Here is a 16,222-nt window from a genome sequence, read left to right as displayed (position 1 = left end):
TATTTTTTTTTTTTTTTTTTTTTCCTCAGGCAGAAAATTTTTCTGCATTTGTAATCTGGCCCTGCACCGTTTCTACAATGAACGCCTTTATTAAATTCATATTTCAGCTCATATCACCAACCTTGGGATTGCTTGTACCCTTCTGCTTTGCGTGGTGAAGCTTGTGAAACCATAATAAAGTTAACATACCTGCATCTGGTGCTACTTGTCGTCCACTTCTGGTGTCTCCTGCATATGCCACTTATGATCCCTCCTCCAAAAGACTGTAATGGTTGGGTTTTTTTTTTTTTATTATTATTAGGACTCAACCTGCTACCTGGTTGAGTGTTTCAATAAGCAAATATCTTTTCCGGTATCTGCTCACTGGCCACTTTGAGCTGACTTGCCTTTATTTACTCATTTTGATGTTTAATTTCATTCGATGAAGTTATCAATTTGAGTCGCGAGTTCTTCTTCCTTCACTCTTTCCCTTCACAATTGCTCGGGCATACCTAAATCTCAGCAATGAATTCTTCCAGCCCTCCTCCTCCCCACGGTTATTTGAAAATATGCTTACGACTCACCGTGGTCATATGATTAGCGAGCAATAGATGGAAATTGTATTATAGGTAGTACAGGCATCTCAGAAATATCTGCGTGTTTTTTTTTCATTAATCAAATATTCCTAACGTAACCTAAAAAAAGAAAGCAGTCATGACACCAAGTTAGGTTAAGTTATTTGTGTGTTCGTTGCGAATATATTAATCAGATTTCCTTAACATAACCTTTTCCTAAGCAGCCCTGAGAGTAACTTTAACGAATAAAAGCACGCACCAAAGCTACTGATTGGCGAAAGACATCAAAGTGGCCAGTGCGTCACCACAGGAAAAATAATTTGTCGACAAGCCCGAGAACTACTAAGTTACACGTAACAAAATTTCCTGCGTAGAAGACTGTTTTTAGTACACTATAATGCTAAAAGTATCTGGACACCACTAAAATTTGGGAAAAATTAATATCCACCACCACGTGGTAGAAATAGGTATAAAAGTAACTGCACATACACATTAGCAGTAAGCACATTGTAAATACGTTGAGATTAGCTACAATGAGGAAAGTCAACGTACTGTGTATTCGTAGGATATCATATTAGCAATCGATCTGTTCTTACCATTGCAGCAACTCTGCAATATCGTAGATTATAGCCCCCGTGGGTAACAGTTGGTACAATCGCTGTCCTAAAATCAGGAAAGGACCATTCTGATCCAAAAGACCTATTGCTTTAACCAGATTGCAAATACAGACCTATTGCTTTAACCAGATTGCAAATACAGACCTATTGCTTTAACCAGCTGTTTAGGAAAGACATTAGAGAAAATGATTAATGTCAGGTTGACATAGTTCCAGGAGACGGAAAATATCCTAAGTCGAAATCAACATGCTTTCGAAAAAGAAGATTAACACCTGACCTCATGGTGAAAGCTGAAGGAAATACTGGAAGTGCATTTCTCAGGAATGAACACCTAGCGATGATATGTCTTGACATTGAAAAAGCTTTCGACACAACCTGGCGATATGGGATTCTTCACGATCCCTTTGAATCCGGTCTTCGAGGTCATCTTCCGAAATTTATCCGGAACTTTTTGAGCAATAGGTCCTTTCAAGTACGTATTCATTCTGCTCTCTTGCAAACATTTGTGCACATGGAGTCCCTCCGGGTTCTGTGCTTAGTGCCACGCTCTTCTCCATCAGGATTAATTCAATTACCACATGCATTCCTAACACAGTGGAAACATACCTGTATGCAGACGATCTGGCAATCTCATGTCCCTCTCAAAACATGCGTGTAATTGAAAGACAGTTTCAAGGCACAACTAACAAGCTTGTTCAGTGGGCAAAAAATAATGGTTATCGACTCTCAAACAACAGCAATACACTTTTGTCGTAAACAAAATGTTGCCGATTGAAGGCTGGAGAGACTCCTTCGTCTCTCCAGCCTTCAGTCGGCAACACCCTCATCCGAACTGTGTCCAGCCATCGTGATCTGGGCGTTGTATTCGACTCCAAACTTCGATTCAACGCCCATATAGACATGCTCCTCACACGTGCTTCAAGACTCCGGTGGATATCAAAACAGCATCTCCTTCATATCATGAAGTACATAAGAACAATCATCTTTCCACCTTTACTCTATGCTGCTGAAATTTGGGCGTCAGCAGCACCGTCAATAAAGAAACCACTCTTTGCCACAGAATTCTGGCTCCTAAAGTGGGCCAACAGGAAGCACAACCTTCCAGCTCTGATTCATACCACGCAGCTTGCCAACTCTCTCGGGATTCCACGGCTTCCCACCTTAGTCGACGACCAACGCCTCCTATCAACAGTCAAGATGATAACAGGCATAATTGCTACATCTTCATTCTGGGATACCTGTGGCTGGAGGATCCCCTCCCCCCTGCTGCCCTTAGGGCCAATCCCGAGCTCTACTCGCATTCAGCACGACTCCATCTCTCGGACAGGTTCCTCCCTCAGCAGATGTTCAAGCAAACCCAGGCACTTGACGCCGACCTGAACAAATTCGCTGTTGACCGGACTTACCGGAAAAAAATTATGACTAGTAGGACTAATCAGCAATGACTGATGTGTACCTTGCATCTGTTCCTGTCTGATTGAGCTGGTGCTCTTATCTCGATGTTAAGTCAGCTCAATCAAACTTAACTCTCGTAAGGAGTTCTCTCCTTTGTATCAAAATTTGTTTTCATTTGTAAAATTACCTTTTTTTTGTAAATAATTGTTAGATTTTTCCGGATGTTTCGGGAGGCTGTAAAAATGTAAACCCCTGGCTTTTTGGCCGTGAAGGGCATTAAAGATTATCTCTCTCTCTCAAATTTATATCCCGATCCAGATTTACAACTCGATTCTTATCCAATTACTTATCAACAAAGTATTAGATTTCTTGGAATAATTCTGGATAAAAAATTAAGATTTTTAGAGCACATTAAGCATATCCGTACAACCCATCTTAAGAAAGCTGAATCTACTTAGGGAAATTTCTGTTATGTCAGGGTGCTGATCGGTACATGCTGCTACACCTATACTGTTCATTAATTAGATCGAGACTAGACTATGGGTCTCCTGTATATGGCTCAGCAAGACAGAGTGTATTAAAATGGCTTGATCCTGTACATCACAATGCTCTCCGAATTGCCCTAGGAGCTTTTCGTACATCACCAGTTCAGAGTCTCTATACAGAAGCATATGAACCACCCCTATTCCTTTGTCGGCATGCTCTGCTATTAATTTATGCAGCTAAGATCAGAAGTTTCCCACATCATCCTATATGGTAATATCTTTTCACATCAAAATGGGATAATTTGTATAAAAATTAACCTTTGCAAAATAAACGATGCAGCATTAGATTAGAGAATTTAAACACATCTTGGGGTCTAAATATGGATAACATAACTCCAAATGAAATATGGCTACACCGCCATGGCAAATACCCTTGGCAAATATTGATAAACGTTTCCAACAATGGGGAAAGCATAACCTTCAAAATTGCAATATTAAGCAGATTCACGCAGCTCACTCCTTTCAGTTCTCTTGTTACACTCAATTTTACACAGATGGCTCCAAAACAGACACTAAAGTTGGTGCAGTTGCAGTACTGCTAAATTTATTAATATTTCGTCAGCTTCCTTTGGAGTGCTGTAGTTACACCACAGACCTGTACACTATCCTGCTGGCATTAAAGAGTGTAAAGGAGTCTTCATACCCTGAAACCATAATCTATACAGACTCCTTAAGCACTGTATCTGCTCTAAGCGTGAACTTCCCTCAAGTCACCCCTATTTACAATAAATTTAGCGCAGCTTCATACAAACAAGCAAAAAATAATCTTCTGTTGATTCCTGTACATTCTGGAATCACAGGCAACGAAAAAGCAGATTTTTTCGCCAAGAATGCGAGTTTCATAACATCAGACATCCAGATACCTTACACCGATTACAAACACGTCATACGAAGTGCCGGAAGCAAAAAATGGCTGTTCATTTGGCAGAACAAAAGCAATATATTGTTACAAATTAAAAACGATTACAAGTTGTGGCCATCAAGCCTCAGAGGTAATAGGAAGGAAGAAGTTATACTTTCTAGATTGCGGATTGGGCATACCCACCTAACTCACAGTTATCTACTCACACGGAACGCTCCTCCACTATGCAGCAACTGCTAAACTCAACTCACAGTAAAACATCTTATTCTTGATTACCCATTATACTTAAGAGAACGACAAACAGCTTTTTTACATCTATGTTCCTCTAATCAACTTACTTTACAGAAAATTCTCTGAGACCGACCAGATATAAATGATCTCTTTACCTTCCTTGAAAGCAATAAACAAATTCCATCTTATCTAAATCCACTTTTTATCAAGCCTGTATAAAATAATATTGTAATAGGTGTATTGCACCTATTACAATAGGTGCAATGTAATATAATGTAATGCACCTATTACAATATTATTTTATACAGCCCTTGCGCCAATAAATCAAACCAACAACAATGATCGCTGTCTTCCCCCACACAGGGTGGAAAAGACCTGAGTTCGAGTTTCGTCGATGACGGAAGGAACTTTTATGGTCCTTTTTCACAACTTGGCTGAGTTAGTCGGTTTCAGGCGAGGATAACATTGTATATTCTCACGGAAACGCGGATTTTTCGTCGTGGAAACAGAAAATCGACCTCAGAACACACGCAATTTTCAGACAGTATATACTGAGCAATATGTTCTTCCGTAGCCGAGTGGTCAGGAGCGGGAGTGCAGTAGCACACGCTCCTTGAGTAGACCGGGGTTCAAGCCCCTGACTGCTGAATACGGTCGATCTGCTAACCCGCACTGGACCAGCGTGGCAGATTATGGCACTCAGCATGAATTGTTGAGGAGGTTTCCATCCTGTAGTGGGTTGATAATGGCTGCACTTTACCTTTACCTTTTATGTTCTTAATTGCTGATGCTCCTAAAACTCTACAACAACAACCGTATATTAAAAATGATTTTTACACTTGAACTATGGCTCCCAAGAGAAATATGAACTGGAAAAATTAATGAAAATTCAATACTTTGATTGATAAAAAATTATAAGAAAAAGTAAAATAAAACTTCGGAACAGCAATTGAATACCTTATGATTATAAAATATTTAAGGGCAAAAGCCTCATGCTACGAGATAGAATGACTAACGTATGGGTAAGCGCGAAAGCATCAATAACGTAGCTATCTACCAAAGTATTTAATACTACTTCGGTAGATAGCTAAGGTGTTGTAACAGTGACAACCCAGTAACTGGGTTGTCAATATTGCAACGCCAGGGTACCTGCCCACCCACCGATGAAGAGCCAACAAGCTTTGAAACGGTGCCGTCTGGGTGGCGGTATCCGCCGAGAATAAGTAACAGTTAAATAAAATAAATTTTCTGTTTATACTCCGGGACGACCAAACGGTCAGAGGAGTTCACAAGATATACAGAATACAAGAAACAGCACCGTATTCAGCAGTCACGGGCTTGAACCCCGGTCACTCAAGGCACGTGTACTTATGCACCCGCGCGCCTGACAACTAGGCTACGGCGGCCATTGGCGAAGTGTTACTTATTCGAGGTACCACAAAGGTAGTACCAATGGCAACTCGTTGTGAAGGTATTCACAATATGAGATATAATCAAAACGATGCCAATTTAACTTAACTACTTTGGTAGATAGCTACTTTAATTGATGCTGTCGCACTTACCCATACGTTAGTCATACCTTATGATTTTAATAATAACATATTTTAAGAAATTCGCGCTCTGTTTCTAACTGTCGCTGATAACAACTAACAGCTTACTGTATACTACGTCGTACACGTAGTATACAGTAAGCTATTACCTTGACTTTTAAGGAAATATCAGAAGGCCCCACAAAAATTATTGTCTTTATTAATGCGTTGTTTCGCTATGGGAAAGGAACAGCTTCTCCTCAGAAACATCCGTTACCCTCCTTTTTAAATAGACTTTGAAGGTTTAAACAGCCCAATATGCTATGAGCGTTGTTACTATAATTTAATAATAACCAAAACTAATCGCAATTTATGCTTGGAAAGTTGAAAAAGCATGACAGTGCACCATGTCATACTGCACAGCCCATAAAGACGGGGTTTAAAGACATGGGAGTGAAGATGTTCACTGGTCTGTCTGCCCAGGACCTTAACACCACTGAATACCTTTTGGACGATCTGGAAAGTCGGATTCTGGTCTGGCCAATCAAATAGACCTGCAATCAGTAACTGAAACTGACTGTTATTAATTTCTGTTATCAAAAATTTGTTCTGAGTCTATCGACCAGGACACATTGTGTAAAGGTCAAAGGGGAACTGACACAATATTAAATGATGTATCAATAAAAGGCTCTCTAAAACTTGCAGATGTCTGGGTTACTTTTGGTAATGCAGTGTATTTGCACATGAATTTTATCTGATGCTACTGGTAGCAATTAAACGTGCACTGTTAAACGTTGTAGAGTTCAGTGTAGATATTATTTAATTTACGTTAAGAGTGAGATGGTAATTCATCGCATTCTTTCAATGTATTTCGTTAGTGAAACAGGTAGTTGTAATTTTTATTTTACCTGCCGAATCTATCCAAATTTCGTTTTATCAGTTTTAGCGTAGGCTAAGAAAATCTGTCGAATTCATTCACAATGTTGGATGTGTTGGTGAATCAGGTAGGTTTTTTACTATTTATTTTATTAGAGTATTACTAGAAAACCATTCCTGCTGAGCAGGCAAGTTTCTTACATGTAACCTAACTGATTTCCTCCTGTTCTATTAACAAACTGATTTTTCGAAGGGGATTCATTGGCCACTTTGATACGATTCGCTAATCAATTAATCGCTTTGATAAGTTATATACTGATTAAGGAAGTATATTTATATAAAATGTCAAGACATTAACAATCATAATGCTAAGACATTAACAACCAAGTGATGATTTGATATGTGAAAATGGACATATTCTGCAAATATCAGACAGTGGACACATCAAAGGAGAATATTCTAAAATTTCAAAAGGAATTTTATAAATTACCACTATTTAGGCAAACAAAGGACTCATTATAATTTATTTTTTGAAAGGACATTACGTGGTTGCTCATTGTGAATGAATATTACGAAATTTTAATAGTAAAATAGTAATTACTAAAATAAGTAATCTTATTGTAAATAGTTACAGAAGAATAAGGAGTAACCACTACAATATTATTACCTAAAAGATAAGGTGACGTTTCAAGATTTTTTCGAATCTTGTCTGAAGTCTGTAGAAAAGAGGATTTCACTGGTTACAAGACGAAGAGCAGTCTTTGTTCCTTGACAGAGTAGAAATCCTCTAACATCTTGCCAATTCTAGACTACAATAATCAAACCTCGTATATTTAAGAAATCGCATATGAAGTTTCATTAAGAAATGTTAGTTACCAAGTCCGGCTAGTTTGTACAGTGTACTGTTACAATTCAGGACTTCGATTTCGCATTCTGGGATGCTTTGAGCAAACAATATCTCGCGTGTTTATCTATCGCACCTCCACCACTTCACTAGTTTATATCTAAATATACACGTAGAATGGTATATTGAGTTGAGTCTCTAAGTGGCAATTAAGACTATCGGTTACTCTAAGTGACCATCGATGCTGTTGAACGCAGGAAATTGGTACTTCACCAAAATGGAAAAGATATTTGCCGATCTCTTGTGCGTCACAATTATTCAAATAAAGCACTTTCAGATGCCAAAATTCTGTGATCCTTGTTGAGCAAAAGATAAGCATTCTTATGGTAAGCTGTACGACTCATCTGCATTTTTTTTCTTTTTCTTTGCTATTTGCAGCACGGGCATGGATGACGACTTAACATTTTGCGGAAAGTCACTGTTAAGGGGCGTTGAAGTAATTGGTAACGTCAAAAGTGGATTTTTGTATATGTTTTGAATGATGATTTTTTTTCTTTCTTTTTTTTTTTTGTTGATAACATTCGATCGCTGTCCTTTGCTCTGGTAGTTCAAGAGCACAGTAAAGTAACGACCACCAGTGATGCGGCATGCATGAAAACAATACGATCTCTGATGGTTAGTGCTTCATTTCAATGAGGGACATTCATTAAAAAAAAAAAAAAATTGAGCCGATAACGACAAAGGCGTTAAATCTGCAGTATATCATAACTTTAGGGAAGAGTGTGGATTTCCATGTTAGGATGTGCATTTTCAAAGTTCAAATTCAGCAATTATGGGTACAGTCTTTCACCCCAGCTGCTTCATCTTACAAAAAAAAAAAAAAAAAAAAAAGAAGAGGGAAAAAAGTTACGTAACCAATCTTCGTTACATCACCTTCATGTTAAGACACTTTTCATTCGATTTGAAAGGTGTGTACTCGAATCTCATTGGCTAGTGAATGAATTCTTAAATACCATTTCAATCGGGGCTGCGATTAACCGGTTTCAGGCGGAGGAGAGAGATGACATGATTTTTCCTGAGAGCTATTCTGAGTTTGGCAGCACGCGTAAGTAAGTATATAATAACACACAACGTTAACTAGCATACCATGTGAACTAACTGGTGCATTCTCCGTGACAGTATAGTGGTCCTCCCAATTGTCACTCGTTTGGAGAAGTTGGGGTTCAAACCTTAATCAGGGGCGTACGTACGAGGTGTGCCCGATGTGCCCAGGCACATCCTTATGTCTCAAAAAAGTGACTTTGCGTTTTATTTTAATTGTATGATACGCTCTTTTAGTTTTAAAGTATGGATTGTTGTAATAAGCGTGGAATTGCGTAATTTAGGTGTTAGAAATGTATAGAACCCCCAGCTTGCATTCCCACTACTGCAGCGCTGCATTATCTTGTACACTGAACAAGAATTAGTTTCGTCAGTTTATTTATTTATTATTTTTTTATGAAACCCCCAAACACGAGAGGTATTAGATCCTATTGTACTTAGTACCGTGCATGGGTTGGAGGTTGAGAAGACGAAAGAAGATATTTGTTGACATCGGACTTGAACTTCTGTAGACTGTAAGTTTCAGGAAATAAGAATGAAGGAAGGTTATTCCAGAAAACGGCAGTTGAATGAATAAACGAAGAAGATGAAAAGTTAGTTCTGTGAGCTTGAAGTTGGACAGTAAATAGATGTTGGCTGGTGGCGGCACATGTTCGGACTGTTTTGAAAGAGAGAGAGAGAGAGAGAGAGAGAGAGAGAGTGGGAATTATAGAAGCTAATTTTCCTGTACTTTATTTATTTATTTATTATTCAATTATTTGTTTATGTATTTTTGGGTTATTGAGGCAATAATGTATCTGTAGTACATTGTTAACCTCGGACCACTGTGCCGCGACGAGCTGTTGCTACTACTATTATGTAAATTATCATTTTATGCGTTGTAACAAAGATTCTTCTTCAATTCAGACGAACAGTGTCCATGGAAGTATCTGTAGAAAAGGAATGCAGCAGAAACAGTACGTCTATGAGACAGTCAGTGGAGAGACTCTGTAGAGAATTGATTGTAGGCAGAAAACGAAAGTGAAGAATTAGAGATGAGTCATAAATTAACCTAACTGTCCTCTCTGAATGGAATCTACAGTATAAGCCTGAGAGAGGTTTTGGGGACACCGCCTCAGATGGGCGGGGGGAACAATGTTCCATGGTAGAGCGGATTTGCGATTTGTACAGAATGAACAGCTGGTTGGAAGAAAAGTAGAGGCGAGAGCGAAAGAGAAAACCAAGTTTTTCAGATGCAGAGGAAGCAATATTTGTAATGTGCTTGTGCCAAGAGAGATTAGAAGTCAGGGTAATCCCCAAAAGAGATATATCATTTTACCTAGAAATCGAAGTGTCACCAAAGATAAGCATAGGAGCTGAAGAATCCTGTTCGCGAGATATAAGAAAGGACTGAGTTTTAGAAGGATTGAAATCAACTAAGTTGTCTTTGCCCACTTGAGAATCACCCGGAGATCGGCATTTAAGGAATTGGTAGCGGATATTCGAGAAGTTGAAGCTGATTGAGCAGGGCAAGGTTTCTAATACTGGAAAGTGGAATGCAGTATGCTATCATCAGGAAATCTATGGATAAGATTTCCGTTCAATTGAAGAAGGTCTATAATATACAAGAGGAAAAGAGTGGGGGAAAGGACTGAACCTAGTGGGACACAATTGGTGGAGAAGTTAGAAGACAGAGAGCCATCTGCCATCACCGTCAGCGAGCGGTCAGAGAGAAAACTAGATAACCAATTACAAAAAAACAGTTGGCAAACCATAAGATGGAAACTTCGTTAGAAGACCTTTATGCTAAACACGATCGAAAGCCTTTGAGATGACAAGAGCAACTGCTTGTGTTTCACCAAACTTTTCCATTGAATTTGTCCATAAATGGGTAACATAATCCAGAATATCACCAGTGGATCGACACTGACGGAATCCATACTGGCGATTGTTGATCAGACGGAAGGTTTCTACGTAGTTTAAGAGTTGGCGGTTAATTGATTTCTCCATTACTTTAGAAAGAGCAAAAGTAATTGCGATGGGGCAATAATTGGATGGGAAGGATTTGTCACTCTTTTTAGGAAATGGCAGGATATGAGCAAATTTCCAAGCAGAAGGAAAGGCACCTTTGGAATAAGAAAGTGATAAAAGGCGGCAAAGAACAGGAGTAAGTTCAGGAGCACAGGTTTTGAGAACAAGTGGAGAAATACCATCAGGAACTGGAGCTTTCTTAGCATCAAGATTCGTCAAAATCCTTCTGACATGCTTTTGACGGAAGACCACAGGAAGTATTGAATGGAGCGTGTTGGGAATGGTGGGAGGTGTTTTATCAAGATCATTAATACATGAGTTTGAAGAAAAATGGGATGCTAGCAGGTCAGCTTTATCCTTGGCCTGGCTGAAATGACAAAAGGACCATCTGGTTTTGATAGAGGTAGGAGAGGAGATGGGCAAAAGTTGTGGCCAATAGCTTTGGCAATAGACAAGAATGCTCGGCTACCATTGGGCAAGAAGCAAGTTTTCTACTCTTAGCCTGTTCAAAATATAGTTTGGGCTGGTTAATGAAAGTGAAGAATTAAAAACAAGCCAATTACGATATGCAACATTCTTCTCTCGAACAGCCTTAGCACATTTATTGGAAAACCAAGGTTTAGATAAAGGACGAGATTTTAAAGTGGAGTGCGGGATAAAGGATTCCATTCCTACAAGAGTAATTTCACTGACACGATCTGAGAAAACGTTGACATCAGAAGTTTTGAAACAGTAGTCTAACCAAGGAAAAGAAAAAAAGAAATCTCGCAGGTTATCCCATTTTGCATTCTTTGTAATGCCAAACAACACGAGGTTGGGAATAGCCATGAGCTAAAGACTTCATTGGAGAAGAGACAATCACCAAGTTGTGATCTGAGGTGCCTAAAGGACCATTCACTTCGACCGTGTACTTAGAAGGGTTGTTTGTGAAAAAAAGATCAAGCTTGTTCCGATAAGACCTTCCCCATCTTTTCCATCATGCAGTATGACTGATGTCTTTTGAGCTTATGATGGACATCACGGCGAGATCCAAACTTCCTTACATTTCGAGGGTACAGCTCTAAAACGGTGTTCGCACGCCGGCCGCTAGTTAGTAAACTGGACCGGACCTATTGGTAACTCTTTACGAGGCTTCCGGATCAGCGAGTGTATAATCTCCAGAGCCAAGTTCCGGTCAAACCTTTCCCATCTCTTCCATCATGCAGTACGACTGATGTCTTTTGAAGTTATGATGGACATCATGGCGAGATCCAAACTTCCTTACATTTCGAGGGTACATCGGGTCCTTGAGGTTGTCACAGACATTCCCTCAGATAAGCCAGACAAGCTGTACTTGCTACCAGTCTGCGCAGGTATCGTCGCCGTCCTCCCCACACCGAGTGGAAAAGGCCCGGGTTCGAATCCCGTCGATAACGCGAGGAACTTTAATGGGCTTTTTTCACTCCGTTGCTGAGTTAGTTGGTCTCAGGTGTAGATAGCAAGTCCCCCCCCCAGAAACTGGGGTTTTTTATCCTGCAAAACAGAAAAATCGACCATAGAACATATGCAATTAACAGACATAAGATACATAGCACGGCAGATGAATTTCATTATTCGGGTGGGCTAAAAATTATAGTTTTTGTACTTGCTACCTGGGAGACTAAAACGCTGATAGAACTGATATTCGGGTGATACTCAAGTCAAGTTGACCCAATTTCAGCCAAGTCCGGACAGTCTGTGACAGCCAAATCCTCTGCTCGCACCTTCACGATGGTGGGACTGTTAGTAATCATGGGTAGAACCTCCATGCACAAGCACACTGTGGGTGACCACCCAGGTGTGAACCAACGTAAGTAGGGGTAGAGGTGTGGCACCCACACCACTTGGAGGAATGCCGCCCCTTTGTGTTACCAGGTAATACTAGATGGTAGTGACTCTCATCAACTGGTGCAGTACCACCACTTTGCTTATTGGAGGCTTGAAGTGGTGGAACCCATGTTTAGTCTCCAGAGCTAAATTCAGGTCAATCTGTCTCCATCTCTTTCATCATGCAGTATGACTGATGACTTTCGAGGCTATGATGGACATCATGGCGCGATTCAATCTTTCATATATTTGCAGGGTACAAATCAAATTATTGTATTAGGGCCACCTATTATTTCTAATATACTGTATACCCATATATGTATTTTGTCTGTAAATTGCGTGTGTTCTCTCGTCGATTTACCTGTTTTCTGGACGAAAAAACCCGTTTCTGGGGAAATAAAACCTTGTTATCTACGCCTGAGACCGACTAACTCAGCCATGGAGTGGAAAAAGCCCATTAAAGTCCCTCGCGCATCGACGGGATTCGAACCCGGGCCTTTTCTACCTTATGTGGGGAGGAAGTTGACGATACCACTGTGCTACTCGCGCAGAAATTTCCAGGCTACAGCTCTAAAACGGTGTTCTTATGCCGGGTGCTAGTTAGTACACCTGACCGAACCTATTAGTAACTCTTTAAGAGGCTTCCCGATCAGCTAGTGTATAATCTTGTTACCTCTATTCTGACAGATAGTGAATGGAGGGAGTCCGAGTAGTGTGTATGCGGGGGGGGGGGCATTGTCGAGACCACGTTATGTCAAGAATCTGAGTATATTCTTACAATGTGTACGCCATATCTAAAAAATTTCATTACTTCATACAGCAAGCCCCCTCCCTACTTTTTCTGACAGAATCTCAGTTATTGGTTGATTCAACTACTGCTCATCTCAGTTGCCCAAATTATTCAATGAATGATTCCTTTCGCCTCAAAGGTGGTACTTGTGCATATGTCCGTTCCGATATTCCCTGTCAGAGACTTGGAAATTTGGAATCTTCTCTGGCTTAAAATCTCTCTACCTCATTGTGTCAAATTCATCTGTTGTCTCTACCGTTCTCTCAACTCCACTAATCACTTGGAGCTCTTTGACTTCTTCTCTTTGCAACTTGGCTTTCTCCAGTCCAACTTTCCTAACAGTGAGGTAATTTTCCTTGGTGATTTTAATGTTCACAACTCCAGCTGGTTTCTGTTTTCTAGTCACACTGATCCAGCTGACCGAGATGCTGCGGCTTTTGCATTTAATAATGACCTTGCACAGATTGTTTATTTACCTACAAGAATACCGGACAATCCTAATTTTATCGGAGGTATTGCACCGGTCATCTACCACCTAGTAATTAAAATGATGTGATGGAGGAATTTAAGTTGATAACAACTGGTGAGCGACATAATAACGGGCAAGACAATGCCGCACAACGGACCAAACATAACCTTCATTGATAAGAAAAAAATGGCTACCTGATCGACTTAGTGGTGCCCAACAGCATCAACTCAAGATACCCTACGAGGAAAGATCAGGAGTTACACAGACTTAAGACAGAAAGTCAAAGAATATGGAACAAGTAATGGTCATCCGATCATGTGTCAGTTAGCGGCATAACGCCAAAGAGCCTCCATAAGAATCGAGCAGAACAAGCCTCCCAGAGAACACTTAAATGGAATTCTAGAAAGACGTCATTCTGAACACCTGTAGGATAGTAAGAGAGTTCCTCTACCATCAGGAATATTTCTGCATCTTCAAGTCTATAAAGGCCGCTACACACGTTCAAGTAAACCTGTCAGTTATGCCTGTACAGGTCTACCGGACGGCCATAGTGCATCCACACGCTTCGGCAAACCTGTCACCATTCATTCAGTCGGCTGACCATGGCGTCGACAGACGACGTTTTATCAATAGTTCGCTTATTATTTGCAACGAAGTGTTTTAAACGTAAAATAAAATGTAATATATGGTGCAAAGAATGGTTGAAAAAAAGAAAAGTTTATTCACGTGTGAACTTGTTAAGTGAATTGCAGTTGGCCCCTAAAGATTGGCATAATTATTTGCGGATGAATGCTTTGGAGCTTCTTTCATTAGTTACTCCAGTAATTAAAAAAAAAAAAAAAAAAACGATACTGTTATGAAGATGGCCATTTCACCGTACGAGAGATTAACTGCAACCCTGAGATTTCTTGCAACTGGAAGAAGTTACGAAGATCTTAAATTATCGACAATAATTTTAGAGAAATTCTCAGAAAAATCCCCCAGATTTATTAAAATTTAATAAAATAATATAGTAATGAATTTTATTATTGCTGTTATTATAAATTATATTTATTGACACTCTGATATTCAAAGTTAAAATTTACTTCTAATCCAGGCAATTTTTTTATTAATCGGCGACAAAATTAATAGTGAATTTTTTTCATAGAATTTATGTAATTATTAATGATAATCGAATAGGAAAATTCCCCAATCTGGCAGTGCGCCTGCCACGTCGCTACACACACTCCGGTTTGCCTGCACAGACTACTCTAGTTCAGGCAAATCGAACGATTTTTCATATTTCCTCCGGTCGCCTGTGCAAGTCAAAATAACTGTACAGTTTTATCATCCAAACGCTCCAGTGGACCTGTATAGGTTTACCTGAACGTGTGTAGCGGCCTTAAGACTATCCATTTTTCATGGTAGTCTGTCGAAGGGTTTGCTAATCTATGAAGAATATCAGAACATCCGTTTTTATTTCTATATATTTCTCACACACACAGTTCTTATATCAAATGTTTCTTCTCTTGTTCCTCTTCCATTTCTAAAACCACTTCGCTTTGTTTCAACTTCTAGTTCAGCTTTACTCATTATTCTGTGTGCGATTATTCTCAGTAATACACTGCTCGGCAAAATTAACAGAACGAAATGTTTTTTATGAATATTTTATTGTGAACAGTGTCGCTGAAGGCGAATATTTCATGTAATAGGCATCTTAGCATGCAAATTGCGAGATCCAATAGAAATCGAGCTACCACTTTACAGAGCCGTACATTATTATTATCATTGTTATTATTAATAATTATCATCGTTATTATTTTCTTACTATATCTTATTACATTATTATCCATGTGAAACCTCTGGCAGCATGACGTGATGGGTAACGGCCTTAAGACTATCCGTTTTACATTGTATCATACCTTTCGGTACAATAAAGATCAATTAATAATACAAATTATTCATGCCTATAAAAACATGGGTTGGACCACATCACTTCATTCCCAAGTTTTGGCTCAGTGGGACAGCTACATCTCCAGTACTAAGGATGGCATGTTTGTTATTTGGTTTTTTTAGGAGCATTAGCAACTAAGGCCATATTGCTCCGGGATATGCGGTGGTCATTCCCTGACCTTTCCGCATCCTCCGTATTTGGTGGTGACGGGCTCGAACCCCGGTCTAATCAAGAAGCGTGTGCTACGCACTGCTGTTCCTTCCCACCTGGCTACGGAGGCGCCTGGACGGGAAGTCATCGTCGTTAAGATGATTCTTTGAGATGGTGAGCCATTGGACGACTTGAAGCCGGGCAGTCGCAGGTGGAGGAGCACGCTGGCGTAATGTGTCACCCAGTGTCGTCGAGGCACTATGGAAGCAGTTTCAGGAGACAGGAACCATTACAAGAACAGCTGGCCAAGGTCGCCCGAGAGCAGAACAGATCATTCTCCGGCTCTAACAGTAAGAGAGAACCCCGCGATGTCGGGTCATCAAGTATCTCTTGAGGTTGCTGGGGCCACAGGTAAAAACATTTCCAACCAGACTACGTTAAGAAGGCTCTAGTTCAAGTGGACCCCACGCG

The 16,222-nt window shown here is 39.9% G+C and overlaps 1 protein-coding gene across 2 annotated transcripts in view; it reads right to left on the bottom strand.

Annotated features, from left to right (window-relative positions):
• LOC150081066 (putative peptidase C1-like protein F26E4.3) overlaps positions 1–16,222 on the bottom strand; it is a 130,170-nt gene that overhangs the window by 80,575 nt on the left and 33,373 nt on the right. The window lies entirely within an intron of this gene.

Source organism: Mastigoproctus giganteus, chromosome 9, assembly GCF_048544385.1.
Source record: "Mastigoproctus giganteus isolate SK-2022 chromosome 9, ASM4854438v1, whole genome shotgun sequence".
In the NCBI taxonomy this organism is placed as follows: Eukaryota; Metazoa; Arthropoda; class Arachnida; order Uropygi; family Thelyphonidae; genus Mastigoproctus; species Mastigoproctus giganteus.
Note: the sequence above shows the minus strand (reverse complement) of the source record. Positions and strands in the feature narration are given on the sequence as shown.